At 31.6% G+C, this 25,429-nt stretch overlaps 1 long non-coding RNA gene across 1 annotated transcript; it reads left to right on the forward strand.

The window, feature by feature from the left end:
- Positions 1–243: 243 nt before the first annotated feature.
- On the forward strand, positions 244–4,955 carry LOC114078646. The gene is made up of 4 exons (XR_003580338.1): positions 244–715; positions 4,071–4,128; positions 4,260–4,571; positions 4,667–4,955. It is a non-coding gene; the product is annotated as an uncharacterized LOC114078646 (long non-coding RNA).
- The last annotated feature ends 20,474 nt before the right edge of the window (positions 4,956–25,429 follow it).

Raw genomic sequence — 25,429 nt, forward strand, 5'->3', positions numbered from 1 at the left:
CAATTTTTACAGGTCTTTTTTTTTGGTAGAAAAAAAATCCATTATGATATATTTTTAAATTTTTGAATATATAGTAACACCATCATTTAATTTTCACTAATTAAGTTTTTCCTTGAATTTTTTTTTTATGATTTTTCTTTAATCTTTTTTGTTTGTGGAGTTCATATTCATAGCAAAAAAACAAATTATTTTACGATGTTAATTTTTTTAAAATAATAAATTTAGGTGAGTAATTTTATTGATAGAAAAGTCTAGGTTGAGTACTTTTAATGATACAAAATAAAGTTTAATGACTTCACCAGATAATTCCTCAAACTTGAGTGATCATTTGGGATACTAACTCAAGGATTTCCATACAACGATGTTCTTCTTTGGCCACTCGCGCTAAACAATATCAGAATAATCAGTAACTTAGTCCATTTACTGCATTCACAGTTTCAAAACGTGTTTACTGCATTTACAGATGAGCAGATTTAGGCACACAAAAAACCTTCTCCATAGCACAACCGTAGAACTTCCCCTTCGATCCTTTCTCTACTACTTGTCCCTTGCTTTTCTATATACGTAAACAGGAACTCCTTTGTGGGATGCTGGGATTCCTAGCAGATTCTTTATCCTCTGTCAATTTCTGGAATTAATTTGATTTGAATGAGCAATTTGGGATTCCTGGAGTAGATTGTAAGTACAACAAGCATTAGAGGGATTTCTTTTGGAGGTATACTCCAACTTGTCTTGTGAATTTCTTTTTATTACTTATCAATGGATAAATCATGGATTAGAAAGCCACAGACCTCAAATGAATACTTGCTTGGTTTGGATAGATTTCTTGATTTTGCATTTAAATATGCGGCTGTGGATGATTCAATCAGATGCCCTTGTCCCATGTGTTGTTTTGGCAAGTGGAAAACTAGAGAAGAAGTGCATGATCATTTGGTTTGCAAGCCATTCCCTCAAAATTATGTTATCAGGAATATTGATGGTGAGAAAAAGCTATTAGAGTCTTTCTGGAGATAAAGTTGTTATGCAAGAGAAATTTCGTCAAGAAAATCCAATAGAAACAATGATCCGTGATGCATTTGGGCAGTATAGGCAGCAATCGGCTGATCTAGGAGCATTTCAACCATTTGGTTCAACTGAAATATCAAATGAGGGGCATAGGAAGAAGACGATGACTTTCACGACTTTCTCAAAGATGCAAGTGAAACACTGTATGAAGGGAGTAAGTATACAGAGCTAGAGTTTTTAATAAATTTGTATCGTATAAAGGTCTATTGTCGATTGAGTGACAAAGCAATGACCATGATACTAGATTTAGTGAGAGATGCATTTGAAGATGCAAAGTTACCTCATCCTTTATATGAGGCCAAAATAATAATTAGCAAACTTGTGTTAGGACCGGAAATAAGCAGGTGTAAACGTGGAAGCTAGCAAAGCAAACCTCAAAAGACCACAAGTAAGAAGACAACAAGAAATATACCAAAAGACACAGATTTAACGTGGTTCGGTCAATCGACCTACGTCCACAAAGGAGATGAGCAATCCACTATAAATATGAGAGTACAAAATACAGAGAGAAACAACCTCAACCAATTCACTCGGAATACATGGGAGGTTCACACAAGTGATAACGTATCAAGCTTGTGACCCACGAATTTTCCCCCTAACCAAAACTCTCAAAGCCCTTTAAGACTACATTGTGAATGCTAATTAAGTTAGAAGGAACATTCCTCTATTTATAGAGTCCTAAACTTTTTCCTATCAGAAAAAGAATTAGTCAATCCAAAACTTTTTCCTAAAAGGAAAACCTATTTATGATAAGAAATCAGGGCAAATAAAACCCAACAAATCTCCCCCTTGGCCTGAATTTCTGACAAAATAAATTTGTCCACCTTCTTTACTTAATCTTCAATAACTTGCTTCTCCTCTCCATAATCTCCTTTGCAAAATTCATGTCTCAACACAGAGAACCTCTCTGAAACAATTTCTCCAACAAAATCTTCAATACTGTCAAAAAGGTTACAGCTAGAACTACACCCGTCAAGATGAACACCTCTTTCTAACCTGGTTCAATAATCGATTATCGAACCATTGAACCTGACTTCATCATTGAATCTGGCTCTGATACCACTTGTTAGGACCGGAAATAAGCAGGTGTAAACGCGGAAGCTAGCAAAGCAAACTTCAAAAGACCACAAGTAAGAAGACAACGAGAAATATACCAAAAGACACAAAGATTTAACGTGGTTCGGTCAATCGACCTACGTCCACAAAGGAGATGAGCAATCCACTATAAATATGAGAGTACAAAATACAGAGAGAAACAACCTCAACCAATTCACTCGGAATACATGGGAGGTTCACACAAGTGATAACGTATCAAGCTTGTGACCCACAAATTTTCCCCCTAACCAAAACTCTCAAAGCCCTTTAAGACTACATTATGAATGCTAATTAAGTTAGAAGGAACATTCCTCTATTTATATAGTCCTAAACCTTTTCCTACCAGAAAAAGGATTAGTCAATCCAAAATCTTTTCCTAAAAGGAAAACCTATTTATGGTAAGAAATCAGGGCAAATAAAACCCAACAACTTGGCCTTGACTACACCAACATACCAGCGTGTCCAAATAATTGTATGTTATTCTGGGAAGGTGATTCTGAATTGGAAGCATGTAAGCATTGTGGTACATCTAAATGGAATCCTAACAAGAAAAACAAGCAAGCTGCAAAGGTTTTGCATTACTTTCTATTGAAACCAAGGTTGAAAAGGTTATTTATGTATCGCAAGACTGCTGAGCATATGAGATGGCATGCTTTGGACAATATCTCAACTGGGTTGATGAGGTATCCAAGGGATGGTGAGACATGGAAGACAATTGATCGAACTCACTCTGGATTTTCTTTTGATTCTTGAAACATTCAATTGGGCCTCGCTAGCGATGGTTTTAATCCTTTTGGAACAATGAGTACTACCTACAGTATTTGGTCAGTCTTCTTGATTCCGTACAATCTTCCTCCTCGGATGTGTATGAAATACACCTCTTTCATCTTATCAATGATCATTCCAGGAAAGAAGATGCCTGGAAATAATATAGATGTGTACTTACAGCCTCTTGTGAAGGAATTGTGTGAGTTATGGAATGATGGTGTTGACACGTTTGACTCATCATTGAATGAAACTTTTAGAATGCATGCAGCTCTTATGTGGACGATTAGTGATTTTCCTGGATTAGGTATCCTCTCTGGCTGGAATAGACATACTGGTTTTGCTTGCCCAACTTGTAACTTTGACAAAGAACCTTGTCATCTTACTCATAGTAAAAAGTGGTGTTTTATGGGTCATCGTCGTTTCCTGAGAAGAAATCACAGGTTCAGATTCAACCGAGTGCACTTCAATGGACGCACAGAGGATCGGAATCCACCAGTAAAACTATCAAGATCTGACATTTTGAGACAAACTGGAAGGTAAAGGAGCAAAGTTGGATGGTACAAGGAAAAGATCTAGACGAGCAACTAAACAATGGAACAAGAGACGTATATTTTTTGAACTTCCTTATTGGCAGTCTAACTTGCTTCATCATAATCTAGATTTTATGCATATTGAAAAGAATATATGTGACAATATCGTATGTACGTTGCTCCATGATAAATCAAAATCAAAAGATAGTGAAAATGCCCGAAAGGATCTAAGAAAAATAGGCATAAGGCGTGATCTTTGGCTGAAGGATAATGGATCATATAACCTTGCTGTGTTTTCACTAATGACTGATAGCAAAAAGAAAGTGGACACCAAAAAGTTGTTTCTTACAACTTTAAAGAATATTAAAGTACCAGATGGCTATTCAAGTAGCATTTCCGGTGTGTAGATTTGGTACAAAAAAAAATTTGGGGTGGAAAGTCATGATAGTCATATCATTTTAGAGCACTTTCTACCACTCGCATCTCTAGCAAAACCTTGAATATTTCAGAGCTAGATATTCTTCAAGAGCGCATTATAATTACACTTTGTCACTTAGAGATATTATTTCCTCCATCATTTTGTACAGTAATGGTTCATTTATTTGCATTCAGTAGAGGAAGCAAAACTCGGAGGTCCAGTGCATTCCTGAAACATGTATCCTGTGGAGAGGTAAAATACTAACCTTTCTAATATAAATATGTTTGTTTTCTGGAAACAGTAACATTTCTAAATTAAAGATATTTATGTTATGATCACTTGAAATATATACTTTGTACTCTTACTGTCTCTTCTTTTACTAGGGAAGTAGGTCATTTTAAGCCCTTTGTACGAAATAAATCACAAACAGAAGGTTGTATAGCTAATGGTCACATAGCTGAAGACACTCTTACCTTTTGTTCTTACTATATGGAGGATATTGAAACAAGGTTCAATAGACCTAGGCGTGTTCGTGATGATCCAAACTACATTCAACCTTCTGGAATGTCGACTATCTTCCCTCAGTTAGGTAAACCTGCATCAGCTGCAGAAAATTACCATTGAACTCCTATTTAGAAACGACAAGCTCATCGATCTGTGCTTTTGAATTGTTCAATAGTCACACCATTTGTGGAGTGAGTACCTTCAACAAACTTAATGTTTTTTGTCATTGTAATGTTTGCAGTAGGATTACAATTCTATTAAACATTAATTTTCTTATTTCATATAGAGAATTTATACTACACATAAGGAGGAGGAGTTCACGAGGAAGAAGACATTCACCTACAGAGATAGAGAGGAAAGTTAATAAGGAATTTGTGGATTGGTTCCAAAAACGGGCGAGTAAACAAACATTTTCTACTATTTCTATTTGGTTTGAATGAGAAAATTTGACGAAGTCATTTTTTTAAATTTAGATTATGAATCCAGACTCAATAGACACGATATCTACTGATCTAAAGTTTTTAGCACGAGGTCCATGTGTAAATGAAAGAAGATATACTGCATATAATATCAATGGGTCTGTTGGAATATGTGCGATCACTACCAGTCAACGGACCAGGTCCCTTGACACAGCAAGAACAGTGCAAAAGATTAAACAATATAAAGAACACAACACAAGCAGTTTACGTGGAAACCTCCTTGCTCAAGGGAGTAAAACCACGACCTGTTGCACAGGATTTACAACCGTCTTCACTAATCTTCTCAAGCAAAAGCGAAACCCGGTTACATCAATGTGAGAAAAAGTTATTAATCTCACGATCAAGTAATCTACCTATTACTTGAAGAGCCTAAGCGGATACAACACTACCCACTAAACCACCTAACTCTAGATGACTTAGAATTTGACTAAGCAACAAACCAATGTTGCCCACTAAATCAATTAACCTTAACTGATTTAGACTTTTACAAACCCAAAACAAATATCTGAATCCTTTATAGATTAGGAACAGATTTACAATGTAAGTACATAGACACAAAGCTCTAAATACAACAAAGATTCTTCTTTACTCTATCAGGTCCTTCTGTTGAGTTGAGCAATGTTCTTCCTTGAAGATGACCTTCTGTTCACCTTGTGAATTTTCAGAGAAAATCCAAGTTTAATTTGCCAAGTCTTGAATTTGTGTTTGTTGGAAAGAGATAATATAGTTTCCCACAAATTCGTTGAAGTCATCCCATTGGCTGAAGGCCTGCTGTTGGAAAAGCAGTGCACCTACCGCATCAGAGATGACAGCTTTTCTGACAGCTGTCTTTTCGTCCTTTTCACGTCGCAGTCTTGAGGGTACCAGGTCCCTTGCTTGCGGGAACCAGGTCCCTTGCAAACTTCTATATGAGTTCTTGAAAAGGCTTGCTGGCTGACTTCCTTCTTTGGATGAATGAATATAATATGGTGTTTGTCATGCTAAAAGTATCAAACATAAAGAGTTATTATCCGTTGGACAAACACCCTCCTCCATTCTAATTGGTGTAGTACACTGACGCCTTACCAACCTCTGACGTGACAGCTTTACAGCTGTAACCAATTATGTATCTGATGGAGGAAACTCTGCCTGGTACCAGGTCCCTGCATTTGTGAGATACTGAAACATACAATCTCGTCCGCTCTTCTTATTGGTGTAGGATACTGCACTTTTCACCTACCACCTGACATGACAGCTTTTATGAGTGTACCCCATTTGTATCTGGACGAGAGCACTCTGCCAGGAACCAGGTCCCCGCATTTGTGAGGATCATCAAAACACCTAGAATATAACAGGGTCTAAATTTCGAACTTTGGCTCGAGAAGAAGGTCTGAAAACACAAAATAGTGGAGTTTTCTTAACCTCTAAAACATCATGTGTTGCAAGTAGCTCTGATGGAAATTTAAGGCAAGCGGAGATACCATATTATGGGAAGTTAGAAGATATAATTGAGATCAATTATAACGGACGATTCAGGTTGTTCTTTTCAAATGTAAATGGGCTGATGCTACTCGAGATAGAGGATATCAAAAGGATCGTTGGAATTTTAATTGTGTTAATTTTGATAAACTGATTCACACGGGTGAATGTGAAGAACATGAGCCTTACATCAAAGCATCTCAGGCACAACTGGTGTTATACGTGGATGATATTGTCAATGACAGTTGGAGTGTTGTTGTGCACCTAAAGCCAAGAGATATGTACGATATGGGAGAAGTTATTGAAGAAGAAGTATATGAGAATGAACCATTCCAGGAGCAAGAACTTGAACAGTTTTTTGCTGATAGTGATGACTACGTACAACTAGCTACAGATCATATAGTTGATGATATAGTCGATGCAAATGTTGCTACTGAGCTAGCAACAAATGCAATGTCTGAATGATTTTATGATTACCATTAATACTACCAGTTATTTTTGAAGTATGTTTGGTGCTTATGTGTGATTTTCTTTACTCTGATTTGGAATGAATTTTGTCATTATTTATCATTTAATGAGGCTTTGATTAGACTAATTCAATCGAAGTTGAAATTATCCTTGTTTTTTCTAAGGAGATTTTAGTTAATTCATTTTTTGATTTGACTTTTCTATGTTGATATGATTTCTTTCATTGGATGGATATGCTTGATTAACTAGAAAAAGGTTAAAGTTTGATTGGATAAAGACTTCCCCTCTTAGAGATTTAACTTTGTTTTTCTTAGGATTTGATTTTGGACAGATTGTGTGTACTTCTTTATACAGATAATTGTAAATAATTTGAGCCGAGTTAGTCGTGGTGTTAAACTATCTTCTCAATAAGTTTTCTTGCATGATCATCCACTGCCGGCACAACCTCAACAGCAGGTCGCAGCAGCAGAGGGTTGGTGGATTTAGTTGTTGGAATTAAGTCAAAACTAGTTAGACATAAAAAGTTGTTAAGTTGTTTAAATAAGTTCAAATTAATAATGTGTAAGTTGGTGGAATTAAGTCAAAATTAAACTAGTTAAAGTTAAAAAGTTGTTAAGCTGTTTAAATAAATAACGTGGTTTAGTTGGCCAATTTAGTTGTTGGAATTAAGTCAAAGTTAGTTAGACATAAAAAGTTGTTAAGTTGTTTAAATAAATTCTAACAAATAATGTGGTCTAGTTGGTGGAAAATTAGTTAGACCGATCAAAATTAGTTATAAAAGTGACCTCCGAGAATCTGTGTTTGTAGGTCCGTAATCACTTTCTTTTAGTAGCGATCCATCTAACGTACTCGGCTTTTCCTTTATGAATCTCTTTCCAACAAACCTCGCTATTATGTAAGAGGTCTTGTTCTTCTAAATAGTGAAACTTCTCTTCCCAAACCTTAGTTGGATCAAACGCATTTCCAACAACTTCTCTAGACCAAGTACTATGATTTTTTTGCTAAGCATTTTTAGTTTAGATTGAAGCCTCCACATAGAGCTACCAATGACATTGGTGTTCCAAGTATGTTCAACTAGCTATATAAAATTAGATTGATTAGCCCAAAAATCTAAAAAACTTGAAATATTTTGATATTTACTTGCATGTGATTGTGGCATTTGATAAGAAGAGGCATGTGATTGAAACCTGTTCCTCCGAGGTGATTAACTTGATTGCTGTGGAAAAGTCGAGCCCAATCATCATTAATAAACATTCTGTCTAGCCTCTTTCAGATTATTTTTCATGGATTCCTATTGTTAGACCATGTGAATTTTGGACCAGTGAATCCTAGGTCTACAAGTTCACAAGCAACCATAGTGCATACAAGAGCTAAAATCCAAATTATCTCTAATTCTATGTGTCTTGGCACCCATTTTCTCCCTGAGATCCAAAATGACATTCAAGACACCCTCAATGCATCTAGGACCTTGAATCATAATGAGGAAATTATTAAGATGTACCTTGAGCTCACCTCTTTCACATGAGGTGTGTTTTGCATAAAAATCCCTAACACACAAGTAACACTTAGAGGGACTGTAAAACATTTTAATGGTAATTTGCTGGTCAATGTTAGCAACAATCATTGTATTGAATATTCCCATTCCAAATAACAGAGCCAAATTTGTTCATTTGTATTGGAGATGCATGCAATGTTGATATCCCGAAAATTTAATGTTATTGTTGATCATTGTCATATTTACAAAAAATTCTATGATAACATTAAGATCATTCTTAATAATTTGAATATGTGTTTTAATTCTGTGAGTGGCGTTTTGGGACTTAACACCCTTAATATATATCCCCCCAATAAAAATGGAACTAATCACTGATAACAAGCAGATAGATTAGTTTGTATTTTCCCTTTGTAGTAGGGAGAGTAGATTTTTCATTATTTTTTGTTGTTGTCTTTACCTTGTTTATTTTTATTTTCTTGGCAGGGGAGAAACATCGTTGTTGCCATTATCGAAGGCCTCATATTGAAGTTAATCTTCAAGAATAGTAATAGTTAATCTGTTAGGAGAGGTAACATCAGCAGGTTGATGCACAATCTTTTGTTGTTGTAGTTAGACTCGAAGAGGTGAAATTTGGGAGCTTGCTGACCTGAAGCAATACTTCATTTGTAATTTGTAATATTTGTCACTCTAGTTATTTTTTTATGAAATTTGATTCCTGTTATTATTTTATTAATCCTGTGATTTGATTTTAGATAGAAATTTTTTCCTGCAATAACATTCTGATATTTGGTGGATATAAATTGCCACTGATTATCTTTTAAATTTATTTATTTCTATGATCAAATTGTTGATGAAAAATTCAGCAAAAAAATATTGTGGCGGAACTAAACTGCCACTGCTAGTTTTTTTTTTTTTGAAAAAACATTCATATCATATTGTAGCGGTTGTAAATCCCCACATTGAAAAATAGAGATTATATTGTGATGGTACTATAGACCCCCAAAATATATTATTTTGGAGCATTGTGATTATATTGCGGAGGTTTATAAACTCCCACAATTTTATTTTGAAACATTGATATCATATTGTGGAGGTTTATAAACTCCCACCGATGTATTTTTTGAAATATTGATATCATTTTGTAGTGGTTATAAACTGCCATTCATTATCTTTAAAAAAAAAACACAGATTCACAATTCATTTTGTGGCGTTTGTCGTGGAGGTTTCATAAAAACGCCACAGTTATGCTCGTGGCAACCGTAATTGTGGCAATTTTAAAAAACCGCCGCAATTTTTTTTGTCGCGGTCAAAAACTGTCGCAAATTGTCAACAAATCTGCCACAATTTACCAGTTTTTTTTATAATGGTATCTCCAACCCCAAGGAACGAATGGGTGAGGGATTTAAAGTGGGGAGAAATTAGGGCAAAATTGTGGAAAAGGTGGAAATTCTGGATAAGAATAAAATTCATTATTAAAATTCCCTTGAAACACTAAGGTTGTCAACTCGAATTAGTACGAACCTTGTACAATTCCTCAACCAAATCAAGAGGAAGACCATTTGATTTTGAGAAATGATAATCCAGCGAGAGGATTACTATGCCTGAACGATTCGAGAAGCTTCTTGTAAAAGGAAAAAGGTAGAAGGGGAGAGGGACAAACATTGGGGTCAGGTTCGTTGGAGTTCAGGGTGATTTGGATTCTTTCGCGTCTTGACTCGAGCTCGTGAAGAAGAAGATATGATACAAGGTTTGTTTGGTTTGTGCGCATATTGTCGTATGCTTATGAGTGTATGGAACTTATGTTTTTTGGGAGAAATGGGTCAATAACGTGTAGGCTTGTGCATCGACCCGTTCGATTGATTTTATGTATCATCGGTTTTCATTTTTTAAATACATTAAACTAATAAAAAATCAATAAGATATTCTTTATCAATTTTTGGTCATTAACAGTTCGATTTTCGATTCAACCAATAGTAAAATGTTTAGAAAATAAATCTATGATTTTTCACTTCTCTAACAAGTTGACACGATATGACAAGCAAATCAGTTTAAATGCTTTGATACAGTAAAACAAGAAATATAATGAGAAATTGCATCAATAAGAGTATGTTACCACCAAAATATACAGTAAAACCTCTATAAATTAGTATAGGTGGGATCATGAAATTTTATTGTTTTATAGAGATATTATTTAATCGATAAATTAATATTTATTAATTTAAAGAATGGCTTGATATTTGATGAAGGTTAATTTTGATTATATCAAAATCATTGTATCTTACTAATTTATATATGATATTTATGGATTTCACATAAAAAAAATATTATACATAAAGTACAACGATTACATCAAAATAGTTGTATCTTACTAATGTCAACTTTGTGATGTTGTGATATAAGAGTTTTCAAGATGTATTATCGAACAGATTTTACCATGGGATATTAGAATGCTATGACGTGGGACAAACTGATCCAACAAAAATTAATGTTTTGGATGTTATCAATTTTGCAATTCCTATTTGGACAACAAATGTTCAGCAAGAGTCAATAGCAAATTGAATTCAACACAAGAAAATTTATTTCGAGGGATGCAATCTCAGAGAATTTGAATGAACCTACTTGTAGAAACGTCATTGAAGAACTTGAGCTCATGATCAATGATCTCGATTACCACAATATAATGGATGTCAAAAACCTCTTGGATTATCCGGGTTAAAGTGATACATGTTTAGAGGTCCAGAGATTAGAAAATTTTATAAATACCATCGGAAAAAAGAATTGATGATAAAGTTGAAGATGATATTATACCTTTGGAATCAATTACTCATTAGGAAACACTTATCGCATCTAGAACTCTTCATAATTTTATGGTGCAATTCGAACAGACAACACCAAAACTCTTTGATGCAATAAGAAAAGTTAAAGATAGCTTCAATTAGATTTAAATTTTAATTAAAAAAAAATAGAAAACAATAGAATCATATTACACTAAATTATCTTAAATATATTTGTACTTTTAAAAAATTATTAATATCGCATCTAGAACTCTTCATAATTTTATGGTGCAGCAGTTCGAACAGACAACACCAAAACTCTTTGATGCAATAAGAAAAGTTAAAGATGAGCTTCAATTAGATTTAAATTTTAATAAAAAAACCAGAACACAATAGAATCACATTTCACTAAATTATCTTAAATATATTTGTACTTTTAAAGAATTATTAATTCATAATAATAATGGGACCATATATTTATATAAGGGTCTTCGGAAATATATGATCTTTTTATGTTATCGAAACTGGTAATTTTTTCCACTTGCCAAAGTCGAGACCGAAGAAAAATATTATTTTGGAGAAATTATTAGTTTATTGAGTATTAATTTCTAGGAGTTTTACTGTAATATGGAATTTGTAATGGGAAGTAGAAGTACTAGGACATGTGAAGTGAGTAGACTGGTGTAGAGTACTGATATAATGTCTAGTTATGCTAAATTATTAATATTTATAAAGCAGTAGTAACTTATGATCATCTTAATGAGTTATCGGTTTACTCAATAACACAATACTAAGAATCGTTACCAAACCGATATCCCAATATTTTTTTTTTATAAAACCATTTAAAAAACGATTAAACCAATAACCCAATAGCAATGACCCAATAATATTTTTTTCGATTTTATTTTGATCAATTCGGTTTTTACATCCCTGATATTGGGCCTTAAAATTAAGTTAGTGTGGAGTAAAGAAATGACCAAAATTGCAATTATAAAATGACCAAATGGATTACAATTATAGCCGATCAAAGAGACCTAACCAAATTGAATTAATTTCATAAAGAAGGATAAATTTAATATTAATTAATTAACGAGCTTTTTAATCTTTACAAAATAAAATAATTAATTAACTATACTAATCAACTAAATATTTAAGTAAAACAAAAAAATTGAGACGACATTCGACTATTAAAAAAATTGCTAATTACATACATAATAATATTAAAACATATACATTATTGACAAATATATAAAAAGTGACAAAATTATTTAAAATAACTTTGAAAAATATTTTAAATATTATTAAGTCAATTATTTTAAATTATTTAAATTAAAGAAATTTAATAATCAGTTTATATTGTGGAGAATCAAAATTGATCAGCGGCAACCTCAGGTACACCAAAACTTCAGAGTTGAAAGACAAATATTAGATACATATAAGCCTAGGAAATTTATAAGACATTTATATATGTCTGTTGATAATAGAAACATGGAATAAGGCCAAAAGGTGTATAAAATGGTTAAGGAAGAAGGGGTAATGGTGGAATACATGTGGGAGTGGGAATGAGATACAAATTTTTTTGTGATCGGGGAGGGAAACTGTTTAAGGAAGAAGAAGGGTAATGGTGGGATACATGGGTACTGGGAATACAATACAAATTTGTTTTGTTTTGGGATTGGGGGAGGGAAACGACTAAAATGAATTAATAAAGAGAAATTAATTTGAATTGTTAATGTTCCACTAATTGAGGAGATGTAATTTTAAGGATTCGGCTCATCTCTATTTCTCTTCTCTCCATTTTCTCCAAGTTTTAGCTTGGATTAGAGACACATGTCATAGTTCAGAATTAATGGTTGAGATCTAATTGATTAAAATAAAGTTCTAACCATAGTTATTTACGTCCATATACTTATTTCTTAAAAAATATTTTTACAATCCATATATTTTCCTTAAATTATTAAAAACTTTTCTTTACTACATACATATTTAAAACTTCACTTGATACTTTTACTTTTTTGAAAAAAAATTATAATACAATTAATTGTTTAGATTATTTTAATAGAGTATTAAGAGTTACAACGTCTATAGAGCAATATGGACTCCATTTAGGAAGTAAGAGATAATTTAAAATTGAGTGACAAAATTTATTTTATTCTTGAAATTAAAAAAAGTCAGATCATAATTTTTAATTCGGCGAATATTGTTTGAGAAATGACAAATGTAAAGGGAAAAAAAGTAAAAAATTAGCAAAAAAAAATTACTCAAGTAATAAAGAAATGAAATTATTTTAAATATATTTATGAAAAATATAGTGTAAATATAGAATTGTTGGATTACAAAAATATTTAAAAAGTAAATATATGGAAGTAAATAACTATAGTTAAACTTTGTTTTAATCAATTAAATTTCAAGCATTAATTTTAAACTATGACATGTATCTTCAATCAAAACTAGAATTTGGAGAAAATCAAGAGAAGATAAATGAAGAGGAGCCGCATTCTAATTTTAAGATGAAGTATACACACCATTGAAATTGTATATCTGATTTAATTTGTTTAAAATGTGATACATATGTGATCGTTAATGTATGTCTGAATAATTTTTCCTTATCTTTATCAAGTCTTTATCCCGCTCAATTTCATTTCTAACCGAGTCATTTTCGAGAGCCTTGGTAATACATAAATCATAATGTCTTAAAAATAAGAAAATTAATTTGAAATTCCTAGTCACGAATGTTATACAAACAAACCACTTTTATTGATGCTTAAATTAAAACCAAAATCAAGAAAACAAGAAATTGCCACTCAAATCTCATGCACAATTATTAATTTTTTTTTTTTAAAAAAGAGAAGAGAGCAAAGACAACATTAATTACATAATTAGCCACTAATTAATCTCAATGGTCTTAACCTCAGGTTTCTTAATCTCCTGCTTAGGAATTGTGAGAGTTAGAACCCCATTCTCCATACTAGCCTTCACCTCATCGATCTTAGCATTTTCAGGTAGCCAGAATTTTCTACGGAACTTGCCACGTGGCCTCTCGACACGTCTCAACGTCTCATTCTCTTTCTTCTCATCTTTATTAAGATCAACACCCTTAATCTCACCACTAATTTGCAAAACCCTTCCTTCTTCAATTTCAACTTTAATTTCCTCTTTGTTTAATCCAGGAAGATCAACTTTGAACATATGAGCTTCTTCATTTTCCTTCCAATCAACACGTGGATTCACAAATTTTGAGGTAATTGAGTCATTTAGACTAAGGGGTTGAAAAATATTTTCGAGCAATAGAGGAATTAGGGCTAAGTAAATTAAATTCACTTTGTTTGAACTTTTTGAAGATGCATTGTCAATCTAGTTTGATATTTATAGACATTTTGGGATGGAATAGATGGGAATTTTGAAATTTCGAATGTGTTACATTTTTTGCGTTACTTTTCTGGCGTGGCATCTAGAATTGGCTAGTTGTAGGTAACAGGTGTTTTCTAGCGAAATGTAATGTCTTCTGAAGAATATTATTATTATTATTATATTTACTTTGTTCAAAATAATTTTATTTATCACTCACAGGTCGTTCGATAAGGAGTATCGAGAGAAATAATACATATATTATGTATAGTATTATTTAGTTTATATTTGATAAGAATTTTTGTTACTGTATAATTATTTTTTGAATTAGTTTACACCTTACATGATATTATAAGATATAAAATGTTATGTATAATTTTTTAATTTTGAATTTTCGAATGTGTTACATTTTTTGCGTTACTTTTCTGGCGTGGCATCTAGAATTGGCTAGTTGTAGGTAACAGGTGTTTTCTAGAGAAATGTAGTCTTCTGAAGAATATTATTATTATTATTATATTTACTTTGTTCAAAATAATTTTATTTATCACTCTCCGGTCGTTCGATAAGGAGTATCCAGAGAAATAATTCATATATTATGTATAGTATTATTTAGTATTATATTTGATAAGAGTTTTTGTTATTGTATAATTATTTTTTGAATTAGTTGTACACCTTACATGATATTATAGGATGTAAAATGTTATGTATAATTCTTTAATTATAGGAGTAGGTCTAAAATAATCACTTAACTATAATTTTTTCAGATTTATTCCTTCAATGATTCAAAAGCTTGTTAGATTTGATCCCTTAACTATACATTTATTGATTTTAGTGCTTTAAATAATTTAAAAACTTATCGAATATGGTTTATATCCATTTTTTTATACAAATAACTTGGTTTATATTAATGAAATTCATGTCTTCAAAAATCAAATCCTTTATTCAATTTTATTGTTTCTCTCTCCTCGCTACTTTTACTTCAAATTACCGTTATTCAATGAATCTTAACATCAACAATTCAAAATAAAATTCATGAGAAAAGAAAATATAACTCATGATTTTATTTAACAAACGAAAAAAATAAAGTATATCATTGCTACTAAGGACTTGAATGTACTAAACTTTATTATTTTAAAAAATATTACTTATTAAATTCAAAATTTGTACTCCAATAACTCTATTGAAGGGAACTGTTTAAATTTTTCAGAAGTTGAAATTTATAAAATGGTAGTTTGCAACTATTATTATTATTTTTAAATAAAAAAGATTGATTTTACTATTCTATTTATTTTATTTTATGTAGAGAAATTTGTGTAATAAAATCGAATCACTTGTTTTTCTTTTGTATGAAAAGTGAAACGAAAAAAAATTGTGCGGATTATGAAGTGTTATTCGCCAAAAAAAGGAATACAACATATTCAAGTCAATAACAATAATTATATGTTTCATTTTATAGCCCATTGAATAAAACTAGGACTTACAATTTCTTTCCTCGTTAATTTTATTTTGAATCATTGAGGTTATTGTTCTTTTCATTAGAGTAATCTGAAGAAAAATGACCGGGATAAAGATACAACTTAAAAAATGAGTTTGAGAATTAATTTCATGAAGAGTATTGTTAATATATATCTAAGCTATGTATATTTAAAAAAATGGACAAGATCAAACCTAATAAGTTTTTGAGTACTTAAAGGACTAAAAACTGGTAAGTGTATAGTCAAGGGATCAAAGCTGATAAGTTTTTAAATACTTGAAGGACTAAAATCGATAAGTGCATAGTTAAGAGACCTAAGCTCATAAGTTTCTGAATAGTTAAATGACTAAATCCGATGAACGTATAATTACGCCTTTAGTTAAAAAACTATTTATGACATTTGCTCTTACTAATACCTTTCATTTGGTGGTATTAGTAATACATATAATTTAATATCATGGAATTATTTTACATAAAGATAAAAATATTCGTCGAATCATTTTGTTTATTTTCTTGATTTTATATTTTATATTTGTATTAGTAAATTTTTTGAATAAATTATAGTAGTTTAAAATATTTATTATTTAGAGAGAGTTGTTTGTAGTTAAATAAATTCAATACAAATCAATACATTATTTAAAATATGAGTTGTTTAACATTTACGAATTGAAAAAATAAATATATCATCACATGGTATTTTTTTTAATCTTAATTGAATATATTATTTGTTGGTGTGTGTGAGATGAAAATTATTTACCTTTAAATAATCCAAGTGAAAAAATAACAATCATGGTAACAAAATTGTTTTTCTCCTATCTAGTTAAAAAACTAAAAAAATATTATCCACCAATTATCGAACTTGAACCAATTACATGAAATGGAAAATATATAATAATTTAAGGGTATGACTGAAAATAAACTTTTTGTGCAGTTTTAATTCAAATACAAGATGGGGTGGAGGGTAATGAATCAAACACTTGATAAAAAATAAACTCTGTGTTACTAATCCTTACGCTACTAATTCGGACATTACTAATTCATACTTTACTGTAATTATTATATATTTGGGTAGCGTATACATGAAATATTTAAATATGATATGAATAAATAATGTAGATATGAGAATATTTTCTAATCTCTTTAATTAGAAAGTTAGGAGATTCTATAATATTTTATTATTTTCTTTCGTTATTTACATTATCTGTAACAAATATATAATTCCATCAACTCGACGGAACGATCAATCAATTAAATTCTCAATACATCTCCTTCTCCTTCTTCTTTTTCTCATCGTATAAGAGCCATTGTTTTTTTAGCTATCTCTCTGAATACTCTTCTATTTAAGCAACAAAAATTAAAAAAAAAAACTAGAGGAATTGATCAACTGGTTGCTAAATCAACCATATTAGAAAACCGCGAAGCCTCATATCACTTTCTCCAATACTTCTTTTTGTGACACAAAAAGAGGCTCATTATCGATTGACTATATTAATCTATCACTTTAATTGGAGCAAACTATAATGACTACCTTCAGTATTAAACATCAAGACAACAATCATCAATTGCATGCACAATACAACCTGGTAACTCCTTTGCTAAAGTCGCACAGTTTTCCTCTCAGGAACAAGGGATTCTTGATTCTTGTGCTTCGTGACAATATTTCTGGTAACAAAACACTTCTCCTAGTCTTATTATCCCTCTACTCTATCTAGTGTTTCTTTGGCAAATCGATCATAGACGATTGTAAAAAAGATAGGTATAGGTTATCATTTGCCTTTCCTTTAAAAGCAGTCATTTTGCACGTGAATGTCCATATAATTTTATTTTCACTAGCAAATTAGTAAAAAATCTAAAATGTGTTATAACCTTTTTGGATGGTTCTGTTCTTGTGTAAGATAGAAGTACAAGACAGGTGATTGGAAAAGAACACGAGTCACAAGATTGTACCTACTTTCTATCCCAAAATTACATGTTACTTTCAGTTTTGTTGTTTCTTCTGAATTTCTCCATAGTCAATCGGGTCATCCAAGTCTCCTGAAATTGCAAAAAATAATTCATAATTTATCTAGTTTATCTTTGTTAAAATGTGAATCATGTCAGCTTGGCAAGAACACTCGTTCCTCTTTCCAAAAAATGTATCAATAATAGGGCAACCTGTATGTCAGAAATCGTTCATTCAGATATATGTGGCCCAAGTCGTGTCAACTCTTCCTTAGACTTCCATTATTTTGTTAGTTTTATTGATAACTATTCTCGGTTCACGAGGTTCTTTTTAATTAAAAATATACCTGAGTTATTTTTTATATTTAAGGAATTCCATGTTGAATTCCGCAATCATTTTGATATTTTCATTAAGAAGTTAATCAGTGATAATGTCCGAGAATATTTCTCTAGTTTTCTCTCTTCTTTTATTTCATCTTAGGGCATATTGCACTTGTCTTCTTGTGCACATACTCCTCAACAAAGTGGAGTTGTTGAGCGATAAAACAAACATCTAATTGAAACAACTTGAACGTTGCTCATTCACAATCATGTGTTTGATTTTAAAGGTGTGAATATGAAATGATGGATTGTGACTCTTCTGAAGGGTTGTCACTTTGTCGGAGGGTTGTGACCTTTATGAAAGGTTGTGTCCTTTCTAAAGGGATGTGACTGTTTGAAAGGTTGTGCCTTTTCCTAAGTGTTGTGACCTTTCTAGAAGGTTGTCTTCTTTCCTAAGAGTTTTGACCTTTACCCTTTGTTGACTATAAATAGAGAGGTTGTCTCTCATTTTTCAGCATCGAATTCTTCCCTTCTTTTGCAACATTTCTTACGAAACAAAATTGGTTGATCGTGTCTGTGTGTGATTCGCTGTTGTCATTTTGAGTCGTTGAAATTATGGAAGATTGAAGTACCGCTGCTTCTTTGATGGTTAATCCATTTTATTGTGGGAGAAATTAAGCTGCAACCTCGGGTACTTGAGGGGATTAAATTTCTTAAGGACACACAATAAATTTTGTAGACTCAGATAGTTTGTTGTGTTTTTCTTTTCATCTTTTATTTCTTTTGGTTTGCTAATCTAAATACATAAGATAACAAGCTTAAGAAATTTATTTTGATGGTATTTTCTGTGATAAGGAAATTACTTTTATTTTCTGTGTTTTTTTTTGTTGGAAAGAAAAAGAAAATTATTTTATCATATGATAAAAGAGTTTTTGGATGAATTAGTACTACTTTAATATGTTTAAGTATATTTTCTGTTGTAAGTTTCCTTTGATGGGTAAGATTATTTTTATTTTCTTCCCAAGTGCATTGAAGCATTACACCCATTCTGTCTTCTTTTCAAAAAGAAAAGTTATTTTGTGCATAAAGGTTAAGATATGCACTTTTAATTTTATTTTATTTTCTATATTCTTTGTTTTACATAACTATGACAAGAAGTAAATGAACAAATGTTGTCTTCTAACAATATTTGAATCTGATTTTAGTTTATTGTTGAAATTAAATGTCTTTTTGAGGAAAATAGAAATATGATGGAAACTGAGAAAAGGAAAAGAAATAATTTACAAGAAAATTGACTTGCATGGAATCATTGCTGACAGATAGAATATGATTCAATGAGAGGAAACATTAGGTTCTATTTTTGTTTTCTTTGGTATCATTTTCTCGTTATGAGATTTATTTCATAAATGTTAGGATAGATTGTCAATTATGTGATGATCTCAGAATATATCTTTATTATTATTAATATGTATTCTGTTTAGAGGAGTGAAAAAAAACTTTTGTAGTTTACTTACTACTCCATGTGAAGTTTGATTATTTTGGAGACTAAAATCTTTTATTTTTTTACTCCGTTGTTTTGAATAATTTAAAAAATTCACAAACAAATCAGATTTTGCGTTGTTTTGAAGAATATAGAAGCTTCACCAATTTGTTAGGTACTATGTTTCAATAAATATTCTTACTTGAAGTGTACAAAATTTTTGTCACGAATATTAAGGATAAATGATTTGAAAAACATAAAATATTCATCGTCAGCTAGAAACAGTGTTCTATTTGTGATTTCTGGAGATTAAAACCTTTTTGGTTTACTACTCTGTCTGAATGTGAAACTGATGCGACGAATATAAAATCTTCATCAATATTCAAGGTTCATTCGATTAACGATTAGAAGAATATAAAAATTTCATCGTTAAACTAGAAACAAGTTGTATAAAGATTGAATCTTTATTGTTAGTATTCTAAATATTAAGTGGTTTGTCTATTGTGACAGAAAGGAAAAAAAACACTAGTAACATAAAATTAGTGATTTTTGTGTCTGCACTGGGTGTTTCTATGGATTAAATCTCCGCGTTGTGTTGCCAATGTGTATTTTGATGGTATACAATTTGAAAGCATGGAAAAAAATTATGTGAAAAATTATTTCAAATACTTAAAAAATATTTTTAGAACATATTTAAAAGGTGGCGGTTCTTTACTTGTGATAAAGACAAAATTAGACTTACTGTCTAATTAAAATTTGAAAGTACAAGATATGAAATTTGATGACATTCTTGTATTATGTTAGACCCACAAAATTCTTGGAGTATATTTGATATTGTGGTCATTGAGTCTCTCTTTACTAGTATAAGAGAAGACCAGTATAAAACCACAAAATTATGTTACTCGTTCAAAAGAGTTGTATTCTTTGATGAAAAAGTTTCACTTAAAATATTGTGATTTTTCATGAAAAGATATGTCTATTATTTTTTTTTTGTATAAACATGAACATTGGTGAAAAGTGACCTGTTATGTTTGTGTTGTAAAAAAACGTTTGGGTCATATTGCCTTATTGGACCAGTGAGAATATGGTTATAGGTAATTCTATAACAAATTGAATTTTATGGAAAGGTCCTTCTTAAAAGGACATAAGGCAAAGTGTTGACTGTAAAACAATGTCTGTATTTGAGAAAAATAAAAAAATTAAAGAACAAAATATTTGTGGGAAAAGGTTACCTCACAGAAGGTCCTTTCAAACTTAGTATTTTTGTTTGTTCTTACTTGCTTGACTCAAATTGTTTGTCAAATAAATTATTGAGACGTGTCAATTACAAAATCTTGCAAAATCTGATCAACTTAGAAGTTTTGTCTAACTTCTAATGCAATAAATCAATGTCAAGTATGTTTTGTTGAAATGAATTAGAATACTTTTGAATTGATTTACACTAACATTTGTGATATGAAGTCAACACCATCTCGTGGTGGGAAAAAGTGTTCCATAAATTTTATTGACAATTGCATTAGATATTGCTATATTTATTTGCTGAATGGTAAGGATGAAGCAATAGAAACATATAGGCAGTATAAAACTGAAGTTGAAAGTTAGTTGGATAATTTCATGATTTGTTGTGGTAGATGTTAAGAATATAAATCTTCTTTTGCATATATTTGGAAATGGAGTCATCCATCAAATTACTGCACATTCTCACCTCAATCTAATGAAATTGTTGATAGAAAAAATGAACTTTGAAGGAAATGTTGAATGTCCTATAAGTTTAGACTTACCATAAAATTTATGGGGGGTGCTATCATCATAGCAAAAGAGAAAAAAAATATGTTCAGAAATGGAGCTACAACAAGTTTTGTTTGATCAGGCTTTGTTGTATCCTGATAGAGAATGTTTATCGCCCCTTAAAGTATATACAAGCAATAACTCTTGAAAGATAGTGATCTAACAATTTTCAATGCAGTCTATTCCATATGATAAATGGAAATGAGGAAAATATTCCCAAACTGGAAAAAATAAAACCTAAGAGTGTGAATGTATGTTCATTGGATATGCTACAAATAATAAAGCATGTCAAGTTATGGCTCATATGTCCGAATTGTCGGATAGTTAAGCGAAGGGTCTAAATGACCTTGTAATGAACCAAAGGAGAATATACTTAATAAAGAGACTCAGATGGGTAGTAAATATAAATGGTCAAATTACTTCCTTCGAATTTGATTTTGTGATATTTCTTCTTGAAAATGAATCTCATAAATTCGAAGAAGTTATGCCCTCTCTGGATTCATTTTGGAAAGAGGTTGTCAATAGTAAGATTGATTTAATTTTGAGCAACCATACTTGAGAGTTGGTTGATCTTCCTCTAGGAAATAAACTTTTGAGTTCCAAGTGGATCTACAAAAGAAAAAAAAATGTTGATGGAACTATTGATAAATACAAAACAAGACTTGTTGTATAAGCTTTAGACAATAAGAAAGACTTGATTATTTTTACAAATAATAGCCACTAACTAGGATACATCAAACCAAATGTTAATTGCGCTAGTTGCGACATATGACTGTCAAATTTGTCAAAATGGATGTGAAAATATTTTTCTTATAAATGAAAAATAAGAGGAGGAAATTTACATTTAACAATCCGAGAGCTTTTTGGTTCCTGGTAAACAAAAAAAAGTCTATAAACTTGTTAAGTCACTTTGTGGACTAAAAATAAGCGTTCAAATAGTGATATGCGAAGTTTGAACAAATTATGTTGGCGAATGAATTCAAGAATGTGATAAATGTTTTTATGTTAAAGACATCCAAATCACTAGGTTATTGTTTGTTTTTATATTGATGACACGTTCATCATCAAAGGGGAAATGCACAAGTACCCCTCAACCTATGCCCGAAATCTCAGAGACACACTTACACAATACTAAGGTCCTATTACCCCCCTGAACTTATTTTATAAGTAATTTATACACCTTTTCGGCCTACGCGGCACTATCTTGAAAAAAAAGTCAACCAACATTGGGCCCACAAGATAGTGCCACGTAGGCCGAAAAGAANCTAAGGTCCTATTACCCCCCTGAACTTATTTTATAAGTAATTTATACACCTTTTCGGCCTACGTGGCACTATCTTGAAAAAAAAGTCAACCAACATTGGGCCCACAAGATAGTGCCACGTAGGCCGAAAAAAAATAGAAAATTACTTATAAAATAAGTTCAGGGGGGTAATAGGACCTTAGTATAGTATAAGTGTGTCTCTGAGATTTCGAACATCGGTTGAGGGGTACTTGTGCATTATCCCATCATCAAAAGAGACATTTCTGACATAAATGCTACTAAACATATGCTAGAAAGTAACTTCGATATTAAAGATATTGAAGTTACTGATGTGATTAAAACAGTACTTGACAAGTTCAAGTATTTGGGTTTTAATATTGTCAAGATTCCAAAAAATATGACCTTTGTACTTTAAAAGAATGAAGACAAAAGTGACTCGCAATTGAATTATGCTAGAGTATTGAGAAGTATGATATATATCATGAAGTGTACACGATCAGATATAGCATGTGCTATTAGTAAACTGAGTCTGTTCACAAGTAATATCAATCAAACTAATTGGATGACAATAAAATGAGTTTCGAGTATTTAAAACATACTTAACAAACTATTGCTTTGCATTATAACTTGTATTCAACAGTATTGGAAGCATATAGTGATGTAAATTTAATCACCAGGTCAAATGACATAAAAGCCACGAGTGGATATGTATATACTCTATGTGGAGGAGAAGTCTCTTGGAAATCTTCCAAACAGAAATGTATCGCTCCCTCTACTATGAAATATGACTTTATCACTCTAGATAAGGCTGGTGAAGAAGTTGAATGACTCCAAAATTTCTTGAAATATTTTTGGCCCGAACCTTTAGCTCCAGTATGCATACACTGTGAGAGTTAACTTGCAATAGGTTGGGTATGAAGTATGATATATAATGGAAGGTCTCGTCATATATGACGTAGGCATAATATCGTTAGAGAACTATTCTCTATTGAAATTATCATAATTGAGTATGTAAAGTCAAAGGATAATATGTCGGATCCACTTATAAAAGGCCTAACTAGAGAGGGAGTTGATAGATTATCAAAGGGAATGGAACTATGGCCGAGGACAATTCATTGTGGCGGTAACTCTACCTAGGAGATCCCAAGATCTAGGTTCAAGGAGATAAAACAAAGTCATTAATGACAGTTCAACATTGTCAAAATATTTTTTTTGGTCCATTCTCATGATAAGACAATGTTCAGCAACAAGGATAAAAACATTATAACTATTTAATGGTTTCTAAGTTAGATGAAGGGTATATACAATGGTGTATTTACGGGATAACACATTTAGAAATCACCTATGTCAGTGTGAAGTATAAGTCGTTTCAAGGAGGATCTGGTATGGTCAGTTCTCTAAGCACTTATTAATCGAGATGTATTCATGGTTGAAATGAACAAAACAATGAGAAGCAAAAACAATTCAAGGGTTTATTGTGTGACTTATGTTGTATAGGTATACACCAAAGCTCGACGGTTCAAAGATATCAAATCTATGGATTGACCGAGTATATCCGATATATGTTTACTACGGAATGTTTAAAGGAAACCTACTAATCCAGATGCAACTAACCCTTACTTACAAATCACACAGTTTTCATGCATATGTTTAAAAATAAGTCATTCCCTATTTATGTGGGGGATTGTTGGGTTTTAAAGGTGTGAATAGGAAATGAAGGGTTGTGACTTGCCGGAGGGTTGTGACCTTTATGAAAGGTTGTGTCCTTTCTAAAGGGTTGTGACCGTTTGAAAGGTTTTGCCTTTTTCAATGTGTTGTGACCTTTCTAGAAAGTTGTCTTCTTTCCTAAGAGTTGTGACCTTTACCCTTTGTTGACTATAAATAGAGAGGTTGTCTCTCATTTTTCAACATTGAATTCTTCCTTTGTTTTGCATATATTTCTTTCAAAACAAAATTGATCGATTGTGTCTGTGTGTGTGGTTCGTTGTTTTCATTTTGAGTTCGTTGAAATTATTGAAGTTTGAGGTACCGTTACTTCTTTAATGGTTAATCCGTCTCATCTTGGGAGAAATTAATTTGCAACCTCGGGTACGTGACGGGATTAAATTTCTTAAGGACACACAGTGGATTTTGTGGACTTGAATAGTTCTTTGTGGTTTTCTTTTCATCTTTTATATCTTTTGGTTTGCTAATCTGAATACAGAAGATAACAGCATGTCCCTTTATGTTTTTGGGGTGATGCTATTATTACTGCTTGCTATTTAATCAATCACATGCCTTCATCTGTTTTGCAGTATCAGAGTCCTCACTTTGTCCTTAATCCAGACCAAAATTTCCTTCATATTCCTCCACGTGTGTTTGGTTGCACCTATTTTGTTCATAACCTTAACCCGAAAAAAATAAACTTCAACACATGCTTTTAAATGTGTCTTTCTTGGGTATTATCGTCTACAAAACTTTTACAAATGCTTTGATCGCTCTACCAATAAGTGCTTGATCTCTTCAAATGTTACTTTTTTTGAGACTTCTCCCTTTTTTCTTGGAAAATGTTTTTCTAGAAAATAAGTAGATTTTTGACTTATTTTCTCATGTTTGGTTCGTGAGTAGAAAATATTTTTCGAAAAAGATTTTTAGTGTTTTAATTATGAATAACAAATGTTTGTGAGAAATATCTTTTATTTTTACTAGAGTAGAAAATAATTTAAATTGAAAATATTTTCATAAACAAACTTATGTTTTTTGGGGGGTGGGGGGGGTGG

Source organism: Solanum pennellii, chromosome 9 (genome assembly GCF_001406875.1).
Source record: "Solanum pennellii chromosome 9, SPENNV200".
Lineage (NCBI taxonomy): Eukaryota > Viridiplantae > Streptophyta > Magnoliopsida > Solanales > Solanaceae > Solanum > Solanum pennellii.